At 37.2% G+C, this 7,326-nt stretch overlaps 1 long non-coding RNA gene across 1 annotated transcript in view; it reads left to right on the top strand.

The window, feature by feature from the left end:
* The window catches only part of LOC107182125, a 24,676-nt gene that overhangs the window by 8,840 nt on the left and 8,510 nt on the right, over positions 1–7,326 (top strand). Inside the window, exon 2 of the long non-coding RNA XR_001512851.1 lies at positions 2,936–2,941. This is a non-coding gene — a long non-coding RNA (uncharacterized LOC107182125). The remainder of the gene's footprint in view (positions 1–2,935; positions 2,942–7,326) is intronic.

Here is a 7,326-nt window from a genome sequence, read left to right as displayed (position 1 = left end):
GGCCCGGTGCTGGGAGGCATATTACCCTTTTACTATATAGGGTAGAGGCCTGGTGCACGGGTGGGGGCCGGCTGGTTTGCCCTGAAGGGTGTCCTGGATCAGGGTGGGCGTCCCCACTGGGGTGCCTGGCAAGCCTGGGTGAGGGGCTGAGGGCTGTTTTCAGGCTGGCGGGTGACTGAAGCTCCCAACCTCTCCTTTTTACTATTTTTTTTTTATTCTGAGATTTATTTACCTTCTATGGCTGTCACTGGTGCTGAGAGCCGGCTTTAGCTCCGAGGCTCAGCTCCAGCTCTGAGACCTCGGCTGCTGAAAGCAGGTATCTGGTTTGTTTGGCTTCTATAATTGAAACACTGTTGCAACTCCAGCTCGGCGGCTGGCTAAAAGCATGGGGATTGTTTAGCTTCTATAATTGCAACATTGTTTTTTAGAGTGCAAGCTCAGAGCCCAGCAGCGGCAGTCGGGGAACCTTGGCTTCCTCCTTCACTGGAGCAAGCAAGCCCCTGTTCGCTTCAGCTGCATGGCTGCCAGCTGCCATCTTGGTTGGCAGTTAATTTGCATATCACCTTGATTAGCCAATGGGAAGAGTGTTGGAGGTACGGTTAATTACCATGTTTGTCTATTATTACATAGGATAATAATATCCTGGAGATAGCTCTATGAATTTAATAAATTCAATAAAACAAGTTATTTTTATTTTTAGTAGAAGATAATATGATTTGGGGGAATTACTTTTTTATGAAAAATTAATACACTTGTTAAAAATGGTATGTAGAAATCAACGTAAAGAATAGTAAAAACCTTTCTAAACAATTTGGCTCAGTGGATAGAGCATCGGCCTGCAGACTGAAGGGTCCCAGGTTCGATTCCGGTCAAGGGCATGTACCTTGGTTGTGGGCATGTCCCCAGTGAGGGGTATGCAGGAGGCAGCTTATTGATGTTTCTTTCTCATCAATGTTTCTAACTCCCTGTCCCTCTCTTTTCCTCTCTGTAAAAAATTAATAAAAATATATTTAAAAAAAAGAATAGTCAAAACTATGTATAGGCTTAAAGTAGGAAGGTTGAGGAGAGAAGGAAAATATGAAATTGTCATTTGAGAGAATGGAAAAGCAGACATCATAAAGAATTGTGGTATGGTTTCCTTTTTACCCCTTGACATTATGAATTTACAGTCCTACTAACCGGGATGGTTTATTTTGCCTCCTTGCCAGCACTCAACCTGCTCAATTGAGTCAAAATTTTAGTTGACAATTGGGTTTAATCTCAGTTTCTGACCAGCCAACCTAAAACACACACTGACCACTAGGGGGCAGATGCTCAATGCAGGAGCGGAAACCACAAGCATGGAAACATGAAACAGACTGATGAATCTCAGTGGAAACGGGGGAGGGAGGAGGATGGGAAGAGATTAACCAAAGATCCTATATGCATACTAGAGGCCTGGTGCATGGATCCATGCACCGGTGGGGTTCCTCAGCCTGGCCTGCAGGGATGGGGCCGAAACCGGCTCTCCAACATTCTCAGAGGGGGTCCCATCTTATGAGAGGGCACAGACAAGGCCGAGAGACCCCACTGGTGCACCAATCTGTGCACTGGCCCTCTAGTTTTAATATAAATAGGTTAGGAAGTGAGAGTGGTAGGATCAGTGTATTGCAAAACTTCATGAAATTGAAAAGTTTTAACACTAGACTGATAAACTACAGTAAGAAGATTATTTGTAAGAGTTAGGATATTTGAAGCTTACTTTTTGACATGATGCAGTTACTGATCATGAAAATTCAAAGATCTATGGTTAGAATTGATGGATGTGAGAAATAATACATATTTGGAGATGATAAGTTAGGACTATAATGGGATTAGATGAGAACAATGCTGTCCAATAGAAAGATTATGCAAGCCTCAAAAGTGAGCCATACACATAAATTTTAAAATTCTTATTAGCCACATGAAAAGAAAAACAGAAAAACAAAATTTATTTTAATTAAATAATATATTCTATTTAACTCAACATGTAGAAAATATAATTTTTACATTTAACTAATATAGCATTTTAATGAAATATTTACACTCTTGTTATGTATATTTTTTGCATAGTGAGTCTTTGCAATGTTATCATTGTATAATTTCCTCATATTTTAATTCAAATTTCAATTTCAAGTTAACAGGTGCATGAGGCCAGCAGCTAATGTATTGGATAACAAATAATTAAAAATCAGTAAAATAAATGTACCTAGAAAAAGAAAAGGCTAAATCTGGAAATGAAACACCACATGTTTCATGGCCCATAAATGAAACACAGGTAAAATTTGAGACCGTTTTAAGTTGAATAACATTGAAAAATAAAACTATTAAGTAGTGCTTAGGAGGAAACATAATTTTAAATTATTATATTAGAAAACAAATCTAAAATAAATTCTCTAAGTGTATTCGATTCTTATTGTTGCTATAACAGGTTACTACAAAGTTAGTGGCTTAAAGCAACACAGATATATTATCTTACAGTTCAGAGGTCAGACACCTTAGAATGGACCTTATGAGACCAAACTTTAAGTGTTGGCAGGACTGCAAGCTTCTACCAGATTCTGCAAGAAAATGGATTCATGTCCTTTATTAAGTTCTAGAGGTTGCCTGTATTTTCTGGCTCATAACCCCTCCCAGCAGTGGCATTATTCTAATCTCTGCTTCTATGATCTACTTCTTTGATTCTGACTCTGTTGCCTTCTACTTGAAATGGCCCTTCTGATGACATTCTGCCCACCGAAATAATCCAGAATCACCCCATTTCAAAATCCTTAATTTAGTTGCTTCTTCAAAGTCCCTGTGTCATTTAAGGTAACATATTCATAGGTTTTTGGGATTACAATATAAATATTTTGGGGGAGGCATTAATCTGCCTACAACATTAATGCCTGAATATGAGAAATTGGGGGGGGGGAAGAACATAGTAAACCAAAAATAAGCAGAAATGAATAAATAATGAATATAATAGCAGAAATTCAATTGATAGAATTAAATAAAAGAAAAACTGATTTTTTTGAAATGATCAGCACAACTGATAAGACTCTAACTGGACTGATCAATAACATCATGAGGAAAACAGTTTACCAATATCAGGAATAAAAATACAGATTTTTATCACAGATCCTATTGATGTTAAAATGATTAGGCATAATGGAAAAAAATAGCGTCAACAACTTAAAATGCCTAGATGAATGGAAAATTTTCTGAAATGCAATTTTCTAAAGAAAAGAAAGAAAATCTCCAAGTCCATTAGCAAGCCAGAGCTATTTGTCAAAGGGGAATAGACACCTGCAAAAGAAGAGAGATATACCAGAGTTCTGTGCTATGATTTTCCTATTGATCTTTCTAGTGGCTTCCTATCACTCTGACATTTCAAGGATTAATGGTTCTGCTATATCACGAGGCTCTAATACTAGAACAGCTTGCATGTAGTTCAGCCTGGATTTGCTGCAATGCCTTCCCGTGCTTTGGCCCAGTAGAAACTGGCAGTCTGACAGGCCAATATGCAGATGGATTGATACAGTCCACACAACTATGGTATATTTACCCTTCAAACCCCCAAACAGCCTAAAATCATTGTCATTCTGATTTTCAGGGTCAGTGATATAAGGATCAGAAGCTTGCCTTTCACCTTGACAGGGATATCTTCATGTGCTCAAAATTATAGCACTCCTGGAAACTTCATTGAGAGAATAGCACCCTGGAATTTTTTCAGGTTGGTATCTCACTGTTTCCTATATGTCTTATTAAGTCACCTAAAATGTTTGCTGCTTTCGGTTCACCAGTCAAATCAGCAGTCTTACTAATATAGTGGGCTCATTTGATGCTTTTTGTAAGTTCAAGATGATAAAACTTGCTGGAGACAGTTCTGCCTCTGGAGACGATGGAGTAACATTAATAAGATTTACCTCAAATAAACAACTAAAACCCAAAATATAGAAACACCTGTTTTCAGACATTGGATGTCAAACCTCCCAAGTCAGGGACCCCTGAAGAAAGGAAAACAATGTGTGAGTTTTAATATTGCCACAAATTACAGCCTGGAGAGAATTGCCTGGCTATAGCAAAGGCAGGGCGAAACGCACACTAATATCCTTGAGTGGAAGATATAGAGGTAGAATCTTTGGGGGTTTGAGCAAACTCGGGTTTGCTGGACAGGGTACCTGAGAAAAGAGGTATGTACACTGAGAGAGTTAGAACGCCCTGTTACTCCATCCAGCCTGGAAGAAAGTCAGTGATGGATAATTTTATATCCCTACAAATATTATTGAGCTTTGTTTCAGGATATATTTAAACTTATTGGAAACAATTTGATCTCTTCACAGCTCATTAGGTGGAACCAAAGCAGCCTTAATCTAGGGCTTATTTTCCTTCCTGAAAAACAACTAAAACCTGGATGAAATGTATGAAACAATACACTGAACATAATGCAAAGGACATGATGCTGCGAGACATGAAATAAATTTTGTCAGCACAAAACTGCCCAAGCTTACTGTTTGGACGGTTGGGAGTAATGCCTGTCCTTGCCAGCTAGAATGAAAAAGTTCATAATGCATGAAATATTGGTTACTCAAAAGAATTTTGCCATAGTAGAGAGGAAAAGTACTCCTTAATGTAATACTGTATTAGTGCCTTCTAACAAAGATCCATCTAGTCTCTTTCAAATCCATGGGCAAAGAACCATGCACATGAATTTCTTAAAATCATTTAAAATTTTTTCCCTGTTCTTACTGAATGTGAAAATATGGCCATAGTTGATAAATGGTTTTCCCTTTGCATACTAAACCTGTTTTGTTTTTTTCACAAACTAAAACACAAATTCTTGCTCAGACACCTTATGTACTCATATGATTATTATATAAATCCACAAGAAGAAAACAAATTTTCCATTCACATCTTATCTCAATTTTCATATATATTAGCTTAAGAAAATTACTATTTTTTAGCCAAAGTTTCATATCACTAATCATTATAATTAGTTCATGCCGTTTTATTTGGATAATGAACTCAGATATTGTACCGATGATACATGAATACTGAATTAAAATCCTCTGTCAAAATTTGTTAAAACTCAATTCCATTGTCCCATAGCATTTAAAATCCACTCCCAAAGATTCCATAAAATCATCCAGGTAAAAAATATATATTTAGTTTACTATTGAAAACATAAAAGCATCTTCGTCTTAAAATTTTAATTTTAATGTGTATTTACATTCATTTGACTATTTTTTTTGTTATTTTCTAGAACTCACTGCCAATATTTGCCTTATTTTATTTTCTGTCTTTGTGAAAAATGTATTTTCAATGAAATATAATAACTAACATTTTATATTTTTTCTCTGTGATAAGAAATAATTGCTTTCCTTAGATATCACATACATTGTCTACATTATACATTATCCACAGATTACATTCAGTTTAATGCTGTAAAAAAAATCATGTAGAGTAAAATGGCCAAATTAACTCTTTGGAAATATACTTACTGGTTTTCAGTTGGAGTTAGTAAGTTCCTATTATTTACAGTTCATTATGTTAGATAATATAAAGATGCAACAAAAGGCTATGGCATGTTCACTGTATTAGAAGAGGTCTCAGTTGAGTAAGAACAATGAAACTAAAGTTGAAAACTACAAAAGAAGATAAAATACTATTACTATTGGAGCGTCATTAACAGTGAAATAAGAAGACAGAATGGATCTTTATTGCACACAGCTAAGGAATTAACAGAGATCTTCCTAAAGCAGGCTGCATTATTTTTGCATCTTGAAAAAGTGAGTACGGTAGAAAATTCCATTTCTGCCAAGTTTAAAGTTCAGTTGTGGGGTGTCAGGTCCTGAGAAGGGTGGACATGACATGCAAGAAGAGTGATGGCTCAGCACAGACTGAAAAGGGTGTTCACACTGGGTTTTGATCCCCAGTAAGACTGCAGATCCAATAAGACTTCTGAGAGAAGGGTATCCTATTTTATAGGATCAAAGTCCCCATGGACACAAAAGTTCTTAGCCTGGCAGTGAAGCCCACTAGGTGACATGGGAGCCTGACTGGGGAGGAAGGGATGCTTGTGCGGGGGAGGAGGGCCAGAGTGGAGGTAGGAGACTGGTTACATATGGAGAATTGACTGAGTGAGAAATATATTAATGTAAACAAGGTGCCTCACTGCCAGACATGGTGGTTAGAACTATGGAAACTGGGAGGAGAGCATGTACCCTGAGTGCTGGATTAGAATTGGTATCAGCATGAATTTGTAGTTTTCAATTGATAGGCAGACAGATTGATGACTCTAGACCTAGATGTGTGTGTTTTTACCTACCTATGCAAGAAAATGTCCAGCTCTGTCGCTAATGTATTTTTATTTTGTTTTGTAGCGCTCTCTTACTTTCTGGAAGAACAAGATCCTCCAGACTCTCCCGGCACTTTCAGCACTCAGCCCTCAAATCAGACATTTCTCCAAGGTGCCTGGTCGCCTGTCTAGGAGCTGCAGCACGCGGAATAGCAATGGGCACACTGCACACCTAGCACATAACCCTTGGAGTCTCTATAACAATTTTCAGTAAAAACAAAACAAAACAGGGAACCTTGAGAAAATGTCTGATTTGAGGGTGGGGGTAGTGAATGCACAGATGAGTCTGCAGCAGCCTCTTCTACCAAAAAGGGGAAAAAGTGCTCAAAAAAGAAAAATAGTGTTCAAAGAATGATACCATATTAAAGGTCAGAGAAACCAGCTACCATTGGTTCAACCTGGAACAATTTAAGCGAAAATAAAGTCATCTTAATAAGTTATAATTCATTGCATAAAATATAAAAACATAAATCTATTCTGATATAAATAAAAAATAAATTTAAGTTTTATAAAGAACAAATACTAGATAATTGCACAGTTCTCCCCAGAAATTCATTCTTTTCAAAGGGAAATAAGAGCAACTTTGTGAAGGAGAAGCATGTTGGGCTCCACCTTAATGAAGCAGTCGAAGTGAGCTTCGTCAGTACTGGGACCAACTGACGCTTCTCACCCATCTGTTAGGATTCAGAACGAACACAGCAAAACTGCTGGGATATTCCTCACCAAAAGAGCCCACACCTAAGTCAAATCAGGAGGAAACACCAAACACACTTAGACTGACGAGCATTCTACAAAATAAATGGCCTATAAGCTTAAAGAACTCAGGAAAATCTCAAACAGAATGAGACTGTTATCTTAGTATTCTTTCTCTTTCCATAATCATGTGATATTATAGGCAAGAATATTTCAAATAGTCCTTATATACTAGTATTAACTCTTTACCTTTTATAAGTTGTTTTTATTAAATC

Source organism: Myotis davidii, unplaced genomic scaffold, assembly GCF_000327345.1.
Source record: "Myotis davidii unplaced genomic scaffold, ASM32734v1 scaffold273, whole genome shotgun sequence".
Classification (NCBI taxonomy): domain Eukaryota; kingdom Metazoa; phylum Chordata; class Mammalia; order Chiroptera; family Vespertilionidae; genus Myotis; species Myotis davidii.
The sequence above is the reverse complement of the archived record's forward strand: the minus strand, read 5'-3'. Positions and strand labels throughout refer to the sequence as shown.